Consider the following 21,232-nt stretch of genomic DNA (forward strand, 5'->3'; position numbering starts at 1 on the left):
CCACCTACCTGTCAGTAACCATTAGTAGCTGTTTCCCCTCTGTCCTCCTACCTGTCAGTAACCATTAGTAAATGTTTCCCCTCTGTCCTCCTACCTGTCAGTAACCATTAGTAACTGTTTCCCCTCTGTCCTCCTACCTGTCAGTAACCATTAGTAACTGTTTCCCCTCTGTCCACCTACCTGTCAGCAACCATTAGTAACTGTTTCCCCTTTGTCCTCCAACCTGTCAGTAACCATTAGTAACTGTTTCCCCTTTGTCCACCTACCTGTCAGTAACCATTAGTAACTGTTTCCCCTCTGTCCACCTACCTGTCAGTAACCATTACTAACTGTTTCCCCTTTGTCTACCTACCTGTCAGTAACCATTAGTAACTGTTTCCCCTCTGTTCTCCTACCTGTCAGTAACCATTAGTAACTGTTTCCCCCCTGTCCACCTACCTGTCAGTAACCATTCGTAACTGTTTCCCCTCTGTCCACCTACCTGTCAGTAACCATTAGTAACTGTTTCCTCTCTGTCCTCCTACCTGTCAGTAGCCATTAGTAACTGTTTGCCCTCTGTCCTCCTACCTGTCAGTAACCATTAGTAACTGTTTCCCCTCTGTCCACCTACCTGTCAGTAACCATTAGTAACTGTTTCCCCTCTGTCCACCTACCTGTCAGTAACCATTAGTAACTGTTTCCTCTCTGTCCTTCTACCTGTCAGTAACCATTAGACTCTGTCCTCCTACCTGTCAATAACCATTAGACTCTGTCCTCCTACCTGTCAGTAACCATTAGACTCTGTCCTCCTACCTGTCAGTAACCATTAGACTCTGTCCTCCTACCTGTCAGTAACCATTAGACTCTGTCCTCCTACCTGTCAGTAACCATTAGACTCTGTCCTCCTACCTGTCAGTAACCATTAGACTCTGTCCTCCTACCTGTCAATAACCATTAGACTCTGTCCTCCTACCTGTCAGTAACCATTAGACTCTGTCCTCCTACCTGTCAGTAACCCTTAGACTCTGTCCTCCTACCTGTCAGTAACCATTAGACTCTGTCCTCCTACCTGTCAGTAACCATTACACTCTGTCCTCCTACCTGCCTGTAACCATTAGACTCTGTCCTCCTACCTGTCAATAACCATTAGACTCTGTCCTCCTACCTGTCAGTAACCATTAGACTCTGTCCTCCTACCTGTCAGTAACCATTAGACTCTGTCCTCCTACCTGTCAATAACCATTAGACTCTATCCTCCTACCTGTCAGTAACCATTAGACTCTGTCCTCCTACCTGTCAGTAACCATTAGACTCTGTCCTCCTACCTGTCAGTAACCATTAGACTCTGTCCTCCTACCTGTCAGTAACCATTAGACTCTGTCCTCCTACCTGTCAGTAACCATTAGACTCTGTCCTCCTACCTGTCAGTAACCATTTGACTCTGTCCTCCTACCTGTAAGTAACCATTAGACTCTGTCCTCCTACCTGTCAGTAACCATTAGACTCTGTCCTCCTACCTGTCAGTAACCATTAGACTCTGTCCTCCTACCTGTCAATAACCATTAGACTCTGGTTACCTACCTTAGACTACTTCATATTGCTGTCCTCACTACCTGTGTTGTGTATGGCCCAGTGGGCTGTGGCGTTACACTACAGTACGTCGCTCACCCTGTCATAGTATATTAAAGTCTCTCTGTCCATTCATGTGTTAGATTTGAGTGTCATGTATCAAAAATCAAATGATTATTATTGTCATTTTCTGGTCTGTGGAGCGCTGATGATAGTAATTGAAGAGACGGAGAACAATACATTGGAAAGAGGGAGGATAGAAAACAAGATGGGGAGAGGATAGAAAACATGAGGGGGAGAGGATAGAAAACAAGATGAGGGAGAGGATAGAAAACAAGATGGGGGAGAGGATAGAAAACAAGATGAGGGAGAGGATAGAAAACAAGATGGGGAGAGGATAGAAAACAAGATGGGGGAGAGGATAGAAAACAAGATGGGGTAAAGGATAGAAAACAAGATGGGGGAGAGGATAGAAAACAAGAGGGGGAGAGGATAGAAAACAAGATGAGGGAGAGGATAGAAAACAAGATGGGGGAGAGGATAGAAAACAAGATGAGGGAGAGGATAGAAAACAAGATGGGGAGAGGATAGAAAACAAGATGGGGAGAGGATAGAAAACAAGATCGGGTTAAGGATAGAAAACAAGATGGGGGAGAGGATAGAAAACAAGATGGGGGAGAGCATAGAAAACGAGATGGGGGAGAGGATAGAAAACAAGATGGGGGAGAGGATAGAAAACAAGAAGGGGAGAGGATAGAAAACAAGATGGGGGAGAGGATAGAAAACAAGATGGGGAGAGGATGAGAAAACAAGATGGGGGAGAGGATGAGAAAACAAGATGGGGGAGAGGATAGAAAACAAGATGGGGAGAGGATAGAAAACAAGATGGGGGAGAGGATGAGAAAAACAAGATGGGGGAGAGGATGAGAAAACAAGATGGGGGAGAGGATAGAAAACAAGATGGGGGAGAGGATAGAAAACAAGATGGGGGAGAGGATAGAAAACAAGATGGGGGAGAGGATAGACAACAAGATGGGGAGAGGATAGAAAACAAGATGGGGGAGAGGATAGAAAACAAGATGGGGGAGAGGATAGACAACAAGATGGGGGAGATGATAGACAACAAGATGGGGGAGAGGATAGAAAACAAGATGGGGGAGAGGATAGAAAACAAGATGAGGGAGAGGATAGAAAACAAGATGGGGAGAGGATAGAAAACAAGATGGGGGAGAGGATAGAAAACAAGATGGGGAGAGGATAGAAAACAAGATGGGGGAGAGGATAGACAACAAGATGGGGGAGAGGATAGACAACAAGATGGGGGAGAGGATAGAAAACAAGATGGGGGAGAGGATAGAAAACAAGATGAGGGAGAGGATAGAAAACAAGATGGGGAGAGGATAGAAAACAAGATGGGGGAGAGGATAGACAACAAGATGGGGAGAGGATAGAAAACAAGATGGGGGAGAGGATAGAAAACAAGATGGGGAGAGGATAGACAACAAGATGGGGGAGAGGATAGACAACAAGATGGGGGAGAGGATAGAAAACAAGATGGGGGAGAGGATAGAAAACAAGATGAGGGAGAGGATAGAAAACAAGATGGGGAGAGGATAGAAAACAAGATGGGGGAGAGGATAGAAAACAAGATGGGGAGAGGATAGAAAACAAGATGGGGGAGAGGATAGAAAACAAGATGGGGGAGAGGATAGAAAACAAGATGGGGAGAGGATAGAAAACAAGATGGGGAGAGGATAGAAAACAAGATGGGGGAGAGGATAGAAAACAAGATGGGGGAGAGGATAGAAAACAAGATGGGGGAGAGGATAGAAAACAAGATGGGGGAGAGGATAGACAACAAGATGGGGGAGAGGATAGAAAACAAGAGGGGGAGAGGATAGAAAACAAGATGAGGGGGAGAGGATAGAAAACAAGATGAGGGAGAGGATAGAAAACAAGATGGTGGAGAGGATAGAAAACAAGATGGGGGAGAGGATAGAAAACAAGATGGGGGAGAGGATAGAAAACAAGATGAGGGAGAGGATAGAAAACAAGATGGGGAGAGGATAGAAAACAAGATGAGGGAGAGGATAGAAAACAAGATGGGGGAGAGGATAGAAAACAAGATGGGGGAGAGGATAGACAACAAGATGGGGGAGAGGATAGACAACAAGATGGGGGAGAGGATAGAAAACAAGATGGGGGAGAGGATAGAAAACAAGATGGGGAGAGGATAGAAAACAAGATGGGGGAGAGGATAGAAAACAAGAAGGGGAGAGGATAGAAAACAAGATGGGGGAGAGGATAGAAAACAAGATGGGGGAGAGGATAGACAACAAGATGGGGGAGAGGATAGAAAACAAGATGGGGGAGAGGATAGAAAACAAGATGGGGGAGAGGATAGACAACAAGAGGGGGAGAGGATAGAAAACAAGAGAGGGAGAGGATAGAAAACAAGATGAGGGAGAGGATAGAAAACAAGATGGGGAGAGGATAGAAAACAAGATGAGGGAGAGGATAGAAAACAAGATGGGGAGAGGATAGAAAACAAGATGGGGGAGAGGATAGACAACAAGAGGGGGAGAGGATAGAAAACAAGATGGGGGAGAGGATAGAAAACAAGATGGGGGAGAGGATAGACAACAAGATGGGGAGAGGATAGAAAACAAGAGGGGGAGAGGGTGGGTGAGAGAAGGAGAATGGGAGACAGAAGAACTGAGAGGGAGGAAAGAAGTTTGAATTACGCACGGGGGAGAAAGATAATGATGAAAAGAGTGGATATTAGATAGGGATATGTTAGGGAGAGAAAGATGGTTTGCTTTGATAAAGACCTTGGAGTTGGACAAATGTTATGGAAAGAGAAGTTTAGAAAGAAAAGGCGAGGAGAGCGAGGGAGAAGAGATCACAAAAGATAGAGAGGCAGTTAACAGTACAAAGAGAGGGAACATGCTGAAGCTCCAGATGTGTGTGTGTGTTGTGTGTGAAAGGTTGAGTGTTTCTGTATACCCTTAAAGCTGTCTGGAGGGCATGTTGAGACCTATTCCCAGCTGAGATCCTAATCGGGGGAATGAGTTCTCTAAACTCTGATGCCCTCTGAGGTCACACCCTCTGTGATGCTGGTTGGAGGTCTCTGGTCACCCTCTGTGATGCTGGTTGGAGATCTCTGGTCACCCTCTGTGATTCTGGTTGGAGATCTCTGGTCACCCTCTGTGGTGCTGGTTGAAGGTCTCTGGTCACCCTCTGTTATGCTGGTTGGAGATCTCTGGTCACCCACTGTGATGCTGGTTGAGATCTCTCGTCACCCTCTGTGATGCTGGTTGGAGGTCTCTGGTCACTCGCTGTTATGCTGGTTGGAGGTCTCTGGTTACTCTCTGTGATGCTGGTTGGAGATATCTGGTCACCCTCTGTGATGCTGGTTGGAGGTCTCTGGTCACTCTCTGTGATGCTGGTTAGAGATCTCTGGTCACCCTCTGTGATGCTGGTTGGAGGTCTCTGGTCACCCTCTTTGATTCTGTGTTTAGACGTTAGAATTAGATGATCTCTCAACCTGCTCTGATACAAGAGCTGAAATCTGCAGTTATCCTGTTTGTGTGTGTGTGTGTATGCGTGCGTGTGTGTGTACAATGAAGTGGGATTTGGAAATGGTTTTCAGTGAGGACACGTTGCCCAAAAAATCTACCCACACACAAAAGAGCATATGAAGGGTTTGAGGAGGCTAGAGACAACCGCATGAGAGATCTAGAATCGGAGACAGTGAGCACGATAGACAGATTGGAGAGAGAGAGGGAAGAGAGTGACAGAAAGGTAGGAGGAGAGAGAAAGAGAGGCAGCGTGGGTAGACTAGGGTCTTGATTCTCACAGCATGACCAACTTTACACATTCACGTGTGCGCCTGCTCTGTCCGCCTGCCCCCCCATCTCCCTCTGTCCGCCTACCCCCCCACCTCCCTCTGTCCGCCTGTCCCCCCATCTCCCTCTGTCCGCCTTCCCCCCCACCTCCCTCTGTCCGCCTGCCCCCCCACCTCCCTCTGTCCGCCTGCCCCCCCATCTCCCTCTGTCCGCCTGCCCCCACACCTCCCTCGGTCCGCCTGCCCCCACACCTCCCTCTGTCCGCCTGCCCCCCCATCTCCCTCTGTCCGCCTGTCCCCACATCTCCCTCTCTCCGCCTGCCCCCCCACCTCCCTCTGTCCGCCTTCCCCCACACCTCCCTCTGTCCGCCTGCCCCCCCATCTCCCTCTGTCCGCCTGCCCCCACACCTCCCTCGGTCCGCCTGCCCCCACACCTCCCTCTGTCCGCCTGCCCCCCCATCTCCCTCTGTCCGCCTGCCCCCACATCTCCCTCTCTCCGCCTGCCCCCCCACCTCCCTCTGTCCGCCTGCCCCCACACCTCCCTCTGTCCGCCTGCCCCCACACCTCCCTCTGTCCGCCTGCCCCCCCACCTCCCTCTGTCCGCCTGCCCCCCCATCTCCCTCTGTCCGCCTGCCCCCACACCTCCCTCTGTCCGCCTGCCCCCACACCCTCTGTCCGCCTGCCCCCCCCATCTCCCTCTGTCCGCCTGCCCCCACATCTCCCTCTCTCCGCCTGCCCCCCCACCTCCCTCTGTCCGCCTGCCCCCACACCTCCCTCTGTCCGCCTGCCCCCACATCTCCCTCTCTCCGCCTGCCCCCCCACCTCCCTCTGTCCGCCTGCCCTCCCATCTCCCTCTGTCCGCCTGCCCCCACATCTCCCTCTCTCCGCCTGCCCCCCCACCTCCCTCTGTCCGCCTGCCCCCCCCATCTCCCTCTGTCCGCCTGCCCCCACATCTCCCTCTCTCCGCCTGCCCCCCCACCTCCCTCTGTCCGCCTGCCCCCCCACCTCCCTCTGTCCCCCTGCCTTCTCCTCTTAAAAGCTCTATTTTAAAACAGGCGGTGCTCGAGACTCCCCCAAGTACCATTTCACCACAGTAATGGACAGAACGTGCTTTTCTGCTCTGATTTTACTCTGCCTAACAACTCTGCTTCAGAGAGAGAGAGACTCCCGAGCCCGTTGGGGAGTTGCAGCAATGAGACAAAATCTGTCTGGATCGCAATTTGGGAGAATAAAGGGGGTACAATTTTATTATAATATTATTTTGTTTTTAAGTACAGAAACAGGACAAATACACAGAGTCAGTGATAATCAGGTAATGATGAGGAAGAAGGTTAATGTGATAGTAACATTAGAAGTAGCAGGGTAGAAACACCCTCCAGGCTCCAACCATTTATCCTCTCATCCTGTTGTTCCTCACATCAGCCCAGTAAGTATAACCACTGTAGTTATGTTCTAGCCCTGTCTACTCAGCTAATATCCCATTATATGGCCTGATTTCATCATGATTTGACTCTTTTTTTTTGTTCAGAAGTAGATTTCCCAGTCTACTCTTTCAGAGACATTTTATTCCATTGTTTTGAGTGTGTCAGCCATTTTTGGATAAGGACACAATTCATGAATCTAAACCCAAAACACAATGCAGCGGTAGGTGTAATGTCACCCTGCGTCCTTGTGTCAACGTTAACAGGTGAGTTAGCGATGCTTCCTTTAAAAGGATCAAGTCCCTGGAATCTGTGGACAAGCATTTTAAACAGCTGTAAATCCTGTCTAAGCTGATTTGAACGCAGCCAATCATCAATTTGCTTGTGTGGGGTGTTTGAACAGCTTGTACTCCGCCAAGGATTCATTCTGATTCCCTTTTATTTCACGCTTTTTGATTTCTTTGATTTTTTTTAAAGTCATATCTAATTCTGTTCCACCTACGCTTGATCTCTAGAGCCTCTTCATCTCTCCAACTCCTCCATCTGAGTCTTAGCATGCTCACACACACTGATACACACACACACACACACATATAAACACGCACTTACAGTGGGGCAAAAAAGTATTTAGTCAGCCACCAATTGTGCAAGTTCTCCCACTTAAAAAGATGAGAGAGGCCTGTAATTTTCATCATAGGTACACTTCATCTATGATAGACAAAATGAGGGAAAAAAATCCAGAAAATCACATTGTAGGATTTTTTATGAATTTATTTGCAAATTATGATGGAAAATAAGTATTTGGTCACCTACAAACAAGCAAGATTTCTGGCTCTCACAGACCTGTAACTTCTTCTTTAAGAGGCTCCTCTGTCCTCCACTCGTTACCTGTATTAATGGCACCTGTTTGAAATTGTTATCAGTATAAAAGACACCTGTCCACAACCTCAAACAGTCACACTCCAAACTCCACTATGGCCAAGACCAAAGAGCTGTCAAAGGACACCAGAAACAAAGTTGTAGACCTGCACCAGGCTGGGAAGACTGAATCTGCAATAGGTAAGCAGCTTGGTTTGAAAACTGTGGGAGCAATTATTAGGAAATGGAAGACATACAAGACCACTGATAATCTCCCTCGATCTGGTGCTCCACGCAAGATCTCACCCTGTGGGGTCAAAATTATCACAAGACCGGTGAGCAAAAATCCCAGAACCACACGGGGGGACCTAGTGAATGACCTGCAGAGAGCTGGGACCAAAGTAACAAAGCCTACTATCAGTAACACACTACGCCACCAGGGACTAAAATCTTGCAGTGCCAGACGTGGCCCCCTGCTTAAGCCAGTACATGTCCAGGCCCGTCTGAAGTTTGCTAGAGAGCATTTGGATGATCCAGAAGAAGATTGGGAGAATGTCATATGGTCAAATGAAACCAAAATATAACTTTTTGGTAAAAACTCAACTCGTCGTGTTTGGAGGACAAAGAATGATGAGTCTAATCTAATAGGAAATCTAATAGGCTCATTTGAAGCATGGTAAGACATGTCTCATAATATGTATTAAAACGTTCAGGTTTAAAACAATTAAATATATGTTTTAAAAATGCATACTGCCTCCAGCTCACTGTAAAGTGGTGTGTGACATACTGATGAAGCCTGCCTTCAGTTACCATTTCATGCATCGTTTATAACAACTGGGAACTCTGAAAATGTCAGTCTTCCGACTTCAGTGTCATCAAGACAACTGGGAACTCTGAAAATGTCAGACTTCCGACTTCAGCGTCATCAAGACAACTGGGAACTGGGGAAAAAACCAGCTCTGACTGGGAAAAATATTTTTGAACGGTCATCCAACCCAGAATTCCAACTCAGGAACTCCGGCCTCTTTCAAGAACTCTGACTTTCCGACCTGAAGATCACTGACGTCATGTTTTGACCTCGTATATTTCTGAGTTCCTGGTTGTCTTGAATGCACCACAAGATGCTGCAGCAGCTCTCACGCTGTCTGACAGATTTTCCACTCATAGGCTCTGTATCTGCATGCTGTACGCATGTGATAAATAAGATACATAACCAATATACTTTACACACACCGCCAATTTAATTCCACAAAATTATGCTAATTAACCTATAAGCATGACTTGTCAGATGTATTTCCATCGCCTGGTATTTCCATCATTCAATAGGCAAAAAAAAGAGCATTATTTCACAATGGGATTTTTCTTCTTCTTCCGGGACGACTGGCCGGTGACAATTTTATTCATTGGCTTTTCTATTTTTTTATCGCACAGAAAACGTCTATTACTGGCTAACTGAAACCCTGGTGTGTGTGTGCTTGCGTGCGTACGTGTGTGTGTTACTTGGCTGTCTCGTACTGTTTCTGATCCATCCAGTGGACCCTTCACACACGTTGCATTTGGAACTTAATGCCAGTTGAGTGATGGTACCTTTGAACAGTCTTGGCAGAACATTTATGTGTGTGCTTGCTTTTGTGCATGCGTACATATGTGCGTGCTCATGTTTGCTGGCGTGTGTGTGTGCGTGTGTGCGCGTGTGCGCGTGCCCTGCTATGCATTTGTTTCCAGGCATTTTATCGGGTAGAAAAGCCTTAATGAGAAAGCCAGAGAGCTGCTTATTGTGTGTTATCTCCAGCAAAGGCTCAGTGTTGTCATTGATGCTGCTGTTAATCACCAAGGAGACAGGACTCTTTCTGCTTGTCCTTCCTCTCTTCTCTGTCTCCTTCCCCTCAGTCTTTCAATCTCTCTCTCGCTTTCTCTTTCTTTCTTTCTTTCTTTCTGATAATAATTATTATTTTTGTCTTTCTTTCTATATTTTTCTCTCGCTCCCTCTGAACCTTCCTTTCTCCCTACAGTCTCTCTCTCCCTTCTGTTCCACTCTCTTACACATCATCTGATTTGGCTCTAGTAGTATCAAGCTTTACCTTTGGGCTTTAATCAGGCTTCTCATTCAACTCTGAACTCAATATACCCCGCTTTGCATCACAGAGAAAAACAACACAAAAATGCTCTGAAATGAACCATTTGAAGCCCCCCCTCCTCTGCTCCCCCACATTTCCACACAAACAACTCCATAGAACTGGTCCCGCCTTTTCTAACACTACCTCTTGCATTCTCTCTATCTATCTATCTCTCTCTCTCTCTCTCTCTCTCTCTCGCACATTCTCCCTCTCTCTCTCTCTCTCGCACATTCTCCCTCTCACATTCTCTTTCTCACATTCTCTCTTTCTCTCTCTCGCATTCTCTCTCTCACATTCTCTCTTTCTCTCTCTCGCATTCTCTCTCTCTCACATTCTCTCTTGCATTCTCTCTCGCGCGTGTGCTTTCTCTCTCTCTCGTGCTCTCTCTCATTCACTCACTATTTAATTGGTTGCTCCCAGCACAGTTGAGGTTTCACCCTGGCCCTCCCTATATGAGTTTCTCTTCACAGTTCCTGTCTTCCTTCTCCATATTTACTCCCTCATATACACACAGTTTGTTAGGTACACCACCCTATTCATGAAAATGGATCGCTCCTACAGACAGTGAGTCTCGTGGCCTTGATTGATATACACTGCTCAAAAGAATAAAGGGAACACTTCAACAACACAATGTAACTCCAAGTCAATCACACTTCTGTGAAATCAAACTGTCCACTTAGGAAGCAACACTGATTGACAATACATTTCACATGCTGTTGTGCAAATGGAATAGACAACAGGTGGAAATTATAGGCAATTAGCAAGACACCCCCAATAAAGGAGTGGTTCTGCAGGTGGTGACCACAGACCACTTCTCAGTTCCTATGCTTCCTAACTGATGTTTTGGTCACTTTTGAATGCTGGCGGTGCTTTCACTCTAGTGGTAGCATGAGACGGAGTCTACAACCCACACAAGTGGCTCAGGTAGTGCAGCTCATCCTGGATGGCACATCAATGCGAGCTGTGGCAAGAAGGTTTGCTGTGTCTGTCAGCGTAGTGTCCAGAGCATGGAGGCGCTACCAGGAGACTGGCCGGTACATCAGGAGACGTGGAGGAGGGCAACAGTGTAGTGTCCATTATTATTATTTTTATTTTGTATTTTTTTATAATAATAATAATTTAATGACTTTATTGTCCCCATGGGGAAATCTTGTTGTGGTGTCATGTACATGTTTTAGGTGGTGTTTAAATACAAAACAAATTGACAATACAACTTTCATAACTGCCCTACTGAGTCGATAGGAACATTAGCAATTTAGGAGCGATATCACACATGGAACAATTTATTGTCTAGTTCTGTTTTTTCTGCCGTGCGGTACCCTATACATGCGCCCTGAGGGGAGTTGTTCAAAGTCTAGGTACAGGGGATGGCTTGGGTCTAAAATGATTTTGTGAGCCTTGCTGAGGGCCCTGTGTCATGTACTGTCATGTTGTCTTGTCTCTGTCCTTTCCCTTCACCCTGTCTCCCTCTGCTGGTCGTGTTAGGTTACCTTTTCTCCCCCGCTTTCCCCCAGCTGTCCCTTGTCTCCTCTAACTACCCATTCACCCCGTTCCCCACCTGTTCCCTTTTTTCCCTCTGATTAGGTCCCTATATCTCTCTCTGTTTCTGCTCCTGTCCTTGTCGGATTCTTGTTTGTTTGTGTCATTCATGCCTGAACCAGACTGTCGTCATGTTTGCTGTAACCTTGTCCTGTCCTGTCGGAATCTGCCGGTCCATCTGAGCCTACCTATGTTTGGTAATTAAAGAAGCTCTGTTTAAGTTGATTCGCTTTTGGGTCCTCATTCACGCACCGTAACAGAAGAATCCGACCAAGAATGGACCCAGCGACTTCGGATCCTCTCCACTCAGCCGTCGAGATCCAGGGAGCGATGCTAGGCAGACACAAGCAGGAATTGTCTGCTGCTCGACATGCCGTTGAGACCCTGGCCACCCAAGTCTCCAACCTCACAGAACAGGTTCACCATCTCCGCCTCGATCCACCGGCCACTTCCAGGGCTTTCGAATCTCCGGAGCCCAGAATCAATAACCCGCCGTGTTACTCTGGGGAGCCCACTGAATGCCGCTCGTTCCTCACCCAGTGTGATATTGTGTTTTCTCTCCAGCCCAACACTTACTCCAGGAGCACTGCTCGTGTCGCCTACGTCATATCTCTCCTTATTGGACGGGCTCGTGAGTGGGGCACGGCAATCTGGGAGGCAAGGGCTGAGTGTACTAACCAGTATCAAGACTTTAAGGAGGAGATGATACGGGTTTTTGATCGATCTGTTTTTGGGGAGGAGGCTTCCAGGGCCCTGTCTTCCCTATGTCAAGGCAATCGATCCATAACAGACTACTCTATTGAGTTTCGCACTCTTGCTGTCTCCAGTGGCTGGAACGAGCCGGCCTTGCTCGCTCGTCTTCTGGAGGGTTTCCGCGCAGAGGTAAAGGATGAGATTCTCTCCCGGGAGGTTCCTTCCAGCGTGGATTCCTTGATTGAACTCGCTATTCGCATTGAGCGACGGGTTGATCTTCGTCACCGAGCTCGTGGAAAGGAGCTCGCGCTCTCCGTCGCCTCCCTCTCCGCATCACTACCATCTTCCTCTGCCGGCTCGGGTGCTGAGCCCATGCAGCTGGGAGGTATCCGCATCTCGACTGAGGAGAGGGAACGGAGAATCACCAACCGCCTCTGTCTCTATTGCGGTTCCGCTGGTCATTTTGTCACTTCATGTCCAGTAAAAGGCCAGAGCTCGTCAGTAAGCGGAGGGCTACTGGTGAGCGCTACTACTCCTGTCTCTCCTTCAAGATCCTGCACTACCTTGTCGGTCCATCTACGCTGGACCGGTTCGTCAGCTTCCTGCAGTGCCTTAATAGACTCTGGGGCGGAGGGCTGTTTTATGGACGAGACCTGGGCTCGGGAACATGACATTCCTCTCAGACAGTTAAAGGAGCCCACGGCCTTGTTCGCCCTGGATGGTAGTCCTCTCCCCAGGATTCAGCGTGAGACGCTACCTTTAACCCTCACTGTTTCTGGTAATCATAGTGAAACCATTTCTTTTTTAATTTTTCGTTCACCTTTTACACCTGTTGTTTTGGGCCATCCCTGGCTAGTTTGTCATAATCCTTCCATTAATTGGTCTAGTAATTCTATCCTCTCCTGGAACGTCTCTTGTCATGTGAAATGTTTAATGTCTGCTATCCCTCCTGTTTCCTCTGTCTCTTCTTCACAGGAGGAGCCTGGTGATTTGACAGGGGTGCCGGAGGAATATCACGATCTGCGCACGGTGTTCAGTCGGTCCAGGGCCACCTCTCTTCCTCCACACCGGTCGTATGATTGTAGTATTGATCTCCTTCCGGGAACCACCCCCCCCCGGGGTAGACTATACTCTCTGTCGGCTCCCGAACGTAAGGCTCTCGAAGATTATTTGTCTGTAGCTCTTGACGCCGGTACCATAGTCCCCTCCTCCTCTCCCGCCGGAGCGGGGGTTTTTTTTGTCAAGAAGAAGGACGGGTCTCTGCGCCCCTGCATAGATTATCGAGGGCTGAATGACATAACAGTGAAGAATCGTTATCCGCTTCCTCTTATGTCTTCAGCCTTCGAGATCCTGCAGGGAGCCAGGTTTTTCACTAAGTTGGACCTTCGTAACGCTTACCATCTCGTGCGCATCAGGGAGGGGGACGAGTGGAAGACGGCGTTTAACACTCCGTTAGGGCACTTTGAATACCGGGTTCTTCCTTTCGGCCTCGCTAACGCTCCAGCTGTCTTTCAGGCATTAGTCAATGATGTCCTGAGAGACATGCTGAACATCTTTGTTTTCGTTTACCTTGACGATATCCTGATTTTTTCACCGTCACTCCAGATTCATGTTCAGCACGTTCGACGTGTCCTCCAGCGCCTTTTAGAGAATTGTCTTTTTGTGAAGGCTGAGAAGTGCACTTTTCATGCCTCCTCCGTCACATTTCTCGGTTCTGTTATTTCCGCTGAAGGCATTAAGATGGATCCCGCTAAGGTCCAAGCTGTCATTGATTGGCCCGTCCCTAAGTCACGCGTCGAGCTGCAGCGCTTTCTCGGCTTCGCGAACTTCTATCGTCGTTTCATCCGTAATTTCGGTCAGGTGGCAGCTCCTCTCACAGCCCTTACTTCTGTCAAGACGTGCTTTAAGTGGTCCGTTTCCGCCCAGGGAGCTTTTGATCTCCTCAAGAATCGTTTTACATCCGCTCCTATCCTTGTTACACCTGACGTCTCTAGACAGTTCGTTGTCGAGGTTGACGCGTCAGAGGTGGGAGTGGGAGCCATCCTTTCTCAGCGCTCCCTCTCTGACGACAAGGTCCACCCATGCGCGTATTTTTCTCATCGCCTGTCGCCGTCGGAACGTAACTATGATGTGGGTAACCGCGAACTGCTCGCCATCCGGTTAGCCCTAGGCGAATGGCGACAGTGGTTGGAGGGGGCGACCGTTCCTTTTGTCGTTTGGACTGACCATAGGAACCTTGAGTACATCCGTTCTGCCAAACGACTTAATGCGCGTCAGGCGCGTTGGGCGCTGTTTTTCGCTCGTTTCGAGTTCGTGATTTCTTATCGTCCGGGCTCTAAGAACACCAAGCCTGATGCTTTGTCTCGTCTCTTCAGTTCTTCAGTAGCCTCCACTGACCCCGAGGGGATTCTCCCTGAGGGGCGTGTTGTCGGGTTGACTGTCTGGGGAATTGAGAGGCAGGTAAAGCAAGCACTCACTCAAACTCCGTCGCCGCGCGCTTGTCCTAGGAACCTTCTTTTCGTTCCCGTTCCTACTCGTCTGGCCGTTCTTCAGTGGGCTCACTCTGCCAAGTTAGCCGGCCACCCTGGCGTTCGGGGTACGCTTGCTTCCATTCGCCAGCGTTTCTGGTGGCCCACCCGGGAGCATGACACGCGTCGTTTCGTGGCTGCTTGTTCGGTCTGCGCGCAGACTAAGTCCGGTAACTCTCCTCCTGCCGGCCGTCTCAGGCCGCTTCCTATTCCCTCTCGACCGTGGTCTCACATCGCCTTAGATTTTGTCACCGGACTGCCTTCGTCAGCGGGGAAGACTGTTATTCTTACGGTTGTCGATAGGTTCTCTAAGGCGGCTCATTTCATTCCCCTTGCTAAGCTTCCTTCTGCTAAAGAGACGGCACAAATCATCATCGAGAATGTTTTCAGAATTCATGGCCTTCCGTCAGACGTCGTTTCGGACAGAGGTCCGCAATTCACGTCTCAATTTTGGAGGGAGTTTTGCCGTTTGATTGGGGCTTCCGTCAGTCTCTCTTCCGGCTTTCACCCCCAGTCTAACGGTCAAGCAGAACGGGCCAATCAGACTATTGGTCGCATCTTACGCAGTCTTTCTTTTCGCAACCCTGCGTCTTGGTCAGAACAGCTCCCCTGGGCAGAATACGCCCACAACTCGCTTCCTTCGTCTGCGACCGGGCTATCTCCTTTTCAGAGTAGCCTCGGGTACCAGCCTCCGTTGTTCTCATCTCAGTTCGCCGAGTCCAGCGTCCCCTCCGCTCAGGCTTTTGTCCAACGTTGCGAGCGCACCTGGAAGAGGGTCAGGTCTGCACTTTGCCGTTATAGGGCGCAGACTGTGAGAGCTGCTAATAAGCGTAGAACTAAGAGCCCTAGGTATTGTCGCGGTCAGAGAGTTTGGCTCTCCACTCAGAACCTTCCCCTTAAGACGGCTTCTCGCAAGTTGACCCCACGGTTCATTGGTCCATTCCGTATCTCTCAGGTCATTAATCCTGTCGCAGTGCGACTTCTTCTTCCGCGATATCTTCGTCGCGTCCACCCGGTCTTCCATGTCTCCTGTGTTAAGCCCGTTCTTCGCGCCCCCGCTCGTCTTCCCCCCCCCCCCCCCCCATCCTTGTCGAGGGCGCACCTATCTACAGGGTCCGTAAGATCTTGGACATGCGTCCTCGGGGCCGTGGTCATCAGTACCTAGTTGACTGGGAGGGGTACGGTCCTGAGGAGAGGAGTTGGGTTCCCTCTCGGGACGTGCTGGACCGTGCGCTGATTGATGATTTCCTCCGTTGCCGCCAGGTTTCCTCCTCGAGTGCGCCAGGAGGCGCTCGGTGAGTGGGGGGGTACTGTCATGTACTGTCATGTTGTCTTGTCTCTGTCCTTTCCCTTCACCCTGTCTCCCTCTGCTGGTCGTGTTAGGTTACCTTTTCTCCCCCGCTTTCCCCCAGCTGTCCCTTGTCTCCTCTAACTACCCATTCACCCCGTTCCCCACCTGTTCCCTTTTTTCCCTCTGATTAGGTCCCTATATCTCTCTCTGTTTCTGCTCCTGTCCTTGTCGGATTCTTGTTTGTTTGTGTCATTCATGCCTGAACCAGACTGTCGTCATGTTTGCTGTAACCTTGTCCTGTCCTGTCGGAATCTGCCGGTCCATCTGAGCCTACCTATGTTTGGTAATTAAAGAAGCTCTGTTTAAGTTGATTCGCTTTTGGGTCCTCATTCACGCACCGTAACACCCTGACCTTAAAGATCTCATCCAGGCCTGTGTGTTTGACTCCAAGTGGCTTGGGGAGGGCCCTGACCTTAAAGATCTCATCCAGGTCTGTGTGTTTGACTCCATGTACCTTGCTGAGGGCTCTGACCTTAAAGATCTCATCCAGGCCTGTGTGTTTGACTCCAAGTGGCTTGGGGAGGGCCCTGACCTTAAAGATCTCATCCAGGCCTGTGTGTTTGACTCCAAGTACCTTGCTGAGGGCCCTGACCTTAAAGATCTCATCCAGGCCTGTGTGTTTGACTCCAAGTACCTTGCTGAGGGCCCTGACCTTAAAGATCTCATCCAGGCCTGTGTGTTTGACTCCAAGTACCTTGCTGAGGGCCCTGACCTTAATGATCTCATCCAGGCCTGTGTGTTTGACTCCAAGTACCTTGGGGAGGGCCCTGACCTTAAAGATCTCATCCAGGCCTGTGTGTTTGACTCCAAGTACCTTGGGGAGGGCCCTGACCTTAAAGATCTCATCCAGGCCTGTGTGTTTGACTCAAAGTACCTTGCTTGCTGTGGTGATAATCCTTCTCAGCATATTTCTCTGGCTGACTGTGGCATTGTCAAACCAACAAAGAATACTAGTACAGTCAGCGGCAGTCCTGTGGGCAAAAACAGCTAGTTGATGAGAGAGTTCGAAGGAGAATGGCAAGAATTGTGCAAGCTAATAGGCGGGCCACAAACAGACAAATAACACTGTGCAGTATAACAGTGGTTTGCAGAATGGCATCTCAGAATGCACAATTCGTCGATCCTTGTTATAGATGAGCTATTGCAGGCTCCAGTGGACACGTGATCACCAACACTGGACAATGGAGGAGCGGAAAAACATTGCATGGAACATGACAGTGAGTTCACTGAGTGGCCTGGTCAGTTCCCAGAACTCAACCCAATAGAGCATCTTTGGGATGAGATGGAACAGGCTGTACGCCTCATGACAGTACTGACGTCCAATTTGCAGCAACTGCGTGATGTCATCGTATCAGCATGGGCCAACATCCCTGTTGAACGTTTCCGACAGCTTGTAGAATGCCCCGAATAATTCAGGCTGTTCTGGAGGCAAAACCGGGTCCGACCTGGTACTAGATGGGTGTATAATGGCTAGATGTTTATCTCCTCTCCGCCTGGCTCTTATGTCATTATCTACGTCTCAGTGATTTCAGACAAGGCACTCATTTTGTAAGGAAAAAAGATTGATAGATAACATGTCTTTGAGATGAGAAGGGTGTTTGTCAGGCGTGTGTGTGTGCTTGCATGTGTGTATGGGTGTGAAGCGCTGTGTGGTGGAATGAGCACTAATGGAAGCATCGATCACGCGGTACAGAAGGAGGACAAACTGAATTTCTATTCAACTTCATAGTTTTATAGCTTCATAGTGCGTTCCATTCCTACACAAGATCGCAGCTCTTAGCCTTGAGGCAGACAGCCGTCACACTGACTGACAAGTTGGACTCTTCATCTGTAGAATATCATGGAGAACCTGAATACCTGTACGGCTATGATATTTCAGTCACATTTCTTGGCTCTTGTTTATAACATTTCAATAGTGGTAAGGAGGAGGAGTCTACTGGATCTGGAAGTGACCTCGCCATTCATTTTAATCTTTGTTTGACAGTTACGGCTGATTTCGGGATTGTATAAATCGATTTGCTCTCTGAATTGTTTAATCAAACTTTTTGCCCGCCAGATCCTAAAATCAGGGCATAAAAACTACAATTTGTCTCCTGAATTAGCCAAACTGAGCTTACATGCACGTTAGGCCTGAGCTCGTTTTCCCTGGGTAAACTAGCTGGCTAGCTGAACTATGCTAGTTTTCGTCCTCATTGCCAAACTTCATAAATACTGCACCCTCAACTCCTTTGCTAGTAATACAATAATGTAACTAAGAAATTGTCTGGAAACAAAATGTAAAATTATTTATTGTTTTGTTGAATATTCATGACTGAATCAAGATATCTGTCGTAAGACGATGGTGATGAAGGATATCACTACTTCAGTTTTGAGGTCCACCAACGTCGTTGGTGTAAGATTAGCTGGACGTTTCTGACTGGTCTTGGAACTGTGACAGGGCAGCCTCTCACGCTTGGATCAATGGGATATGTAGTGATTTTACCAACACAGCCAGATATGTACAGAGTCGTGTAACTTTTAACCGTTTTTAAACTGACTATCATATTTGTTGATTAAATCTGACTTCATTAATACACTGCTGAAAAAAATAAAGGGAACACTTAAACAACACAATGTAACTCCAAGTCAATCACACTTCTGTGAAATCAAACTGTCCACTTAGGAAGCAACACTGATTGACAATAAATTTCACATGCTGTTGTGCAAATGGAATAGACAACAGGTGGAAATTATAGGCAATTAGCAAGACACCCCCAATAAAGGAGTGGTTCTGCAGGTGGTGACCACAGACCACTTCTCAGTTCCTATGCTTCCTGGCTGATGTTTTGGTCACTTTTGAATGCTGGCGGTGCTTTCACTCTAGTGGTAGCATGAGACGGAGTCTACAGCCCACACAAGTGGCTCAGGTAGTGCAGCTCATCCAGGATGGCACATCAATGCGAGCTGTGGCAAGAAGGTTTGGTGTGTCTGTCAGTGTAGTGTACAGAGCATGGAGGCGCTACCAGGAGACAGGCCAGTACATCAGGAAACGTGGAGGAGGCCGTAGGAGGGCAACAACCCAGCAGCAGGACCGCTACCTCCGCCTTTGTGCAAGGAGGAGCAGGAGGAGCACTGCCAGAGCCCTGCAAAATGACCTCCAGCAGGCCACAAATGTGCATGTGTCTGCTCAAACGGTCAGGAACAGACTCCATGAGGGTGGTATGAGGGCCCAACGTCCACAGGTGGGGGTTGTGCTTACAGCCCAACACCGTGCAGGACATTTGGCATTTGCCAGAGAACACCAAGATTGGCAAATTCGCCACTGGCGCCCTGTGCTCTTCACAGATGAAAGCAGGTTCACACTGAGCACATGGTGACAGGCGTGACAGAGTCTGGAGACGCCGTGGAGAACGTTCTGCTGCCTGCAACATCCCCCAGCATGACCGGTTTGGCGGTGGGTCAGTCATGGTGTGGGGTGGCATTTCTTTGGGGGGCCGCACAGCCCTCCATGTGCTCGCCAGAGGTAGCCTGACTGCCATTAGGTACCGAGATGAGATCCTCAGACCCCTTGTGAGACCATATGCTGGTGCGGTTGGCCCTGGGTTCCTCCTAATGCGAGACAATGCTAGACCTCATGTGGCTGGAGTGTGTCAGCAGTTCCTGCAAGAGGAAGGCATTGATGCTATGGACTGGCCCGCCCGTTCCCCAGACCTGAATCCAATTGAGCACATCTGGGACATCATGTCTCGCTCCATCCACCAACGCCACGTTGCTCCACAGACGGTCCAGGAGTTGGCGGATGCTTTAGTCCAGGTCTGGGAGGAGATCCCTCAGGAGACCATCCGCCACCTCATCAGGAGCATGCCCAGGCGTTGTAGGGAGGTCATACAGGCACGTGGAGGCCACACACACTACTTAGCCTGATTTTGACTTGTAGTGTGGTTTTCCACTTTAATTTTGAGTGTGACTCCAAATCCAGACCTCCATGGGTTGATACATTTGATTTCCATTGATAATTTGTGTGATTTTGTTGTCAGCACATTCAACTATGTAAAGAAAAAAATATTTAATAAGAATATTTCATTCATTCAGATCTAGGATGTGTTATTTTAGTGTTCCCTTTATTTTTTTGAGCAGTGTATCCAGGAATTTCACAAGTAAATTGACATTCGAAAACTTGAGAAAATAGCAACTCTACAAAGCGCCAATGGCTACAATAAAAGGCTAAATTACTTCCAGATCCACGAAGGATCCACGGAGCTCCTTCTCCTCCTCACCTCTCTATGCTCTATCCCATCGGCAGAGGTTTGTAGACATAATTCTCTAAGAATAGGAGTCCTCGTCCTTGCTAACACAATAGATCCGCCTGGGAAACAAAAAATGTTTCGTCCAGAAATCTTTTCATATACTAAACACTCTGAATATGCATGTAATGTTAATGAGGGCCTGAACACTTGGGTCATTTATGAAATGCTGTGTCTGGGTTCTGTAATGGGTCTCCTGAGGGCCGTACATTAGGAGTTAGAAGCTGTGTTAGCCAGATGGTGTTTGGTAGCCTAGCTTAGCCTAGCCATGCTATTGACACAGTTAGTGCTCCAAGCCATGGCCCTGGCCTTGCCATAGACTTTAAAAAAAGCTAACTAGCTAGCCAAACCACAGAATGAAAGCTGGATTGACAATAGACATTGTGCATGGATGGATAAAATGTATCCAAGGAGAGCCAACATGGCATCCAGTTTCAATTAAAACCACTGCTTTCAGCTTGGCCAAATGGAAACGGTCTCTCTGGCTGTCAGCGTGGCTCTGGCGATGGATGGCACTTCCTGCGGTAATGGACAGAGGGCTGAGTAATCCTACCCCTCCGTGTGTGTGCGCACGGAGTTTAATCCCTATAATCCCTGGGGCTCTGTGTGTGTGTGTGTGTGTGTGTGTGTGTGTGTGTGTGTGTGTGTGTGTGTGTGTGTGTGTGTGTGTGTGTGTGTGTGTGTGTGTGTGTGTGTGTGTTAGAGGGAAGGTGACAGCTGTGGTTTAGCAAGACCTGCCTACTGCATCTCAGATCCTCCAAATATGACACAGAGAAACTTGGAGCCATCATTCTCTCTCTCTCTTTCACCCCCTCTCTCCCCATCTGTCTTCTTCCTCTCCCTCTCTATCTATGTCATGTGGTTATCTGATGGTTGAGATCAACAGATCTGTGTTGTAGGGAGGATCTACAGCTCCCAGCCATACAGTACAGTCCTGCAACAGCCAAAGCTGAAGTTAAAACCACTGAGTCTGTTTAATGGAAAGACAATCAAGATGGACAACAAAGCTCTTTGAACTTAAACTTTGACCGAGGTGGAGCACGCTCT

The 21,232-nt window shown here is 48.5% G+C and overlaps 1 protein-coding gene across 10 annotated transcripts in view; it reads left to right on the forward strand.

Moving 5' to 3' along the window:
- The window catches only part of utrn (utrophin), a 341,113-nt gene that overhangs the window by 308,803 nt on the left and 11,078 nt on the right, over window positions 1-21,232 (forward strand). The window lies entirely within an intron of this gene.

Source organism: Oncorhynchus mykiss, chromosome 4 (genome assembly GCF_013265735.2).
Source record: "Oncorhynchus mykiss isolate Arlee chromosome 4, USDA_OmykA_1.1, whole genome shotgun sequence".
Lineage (NCBI taxonomy): Eukaryota > Metazoa > Chordata > Actinopteri > Salmoniformes > Salmonidae > Oncorhynchus > Oncorhynchus mykiss.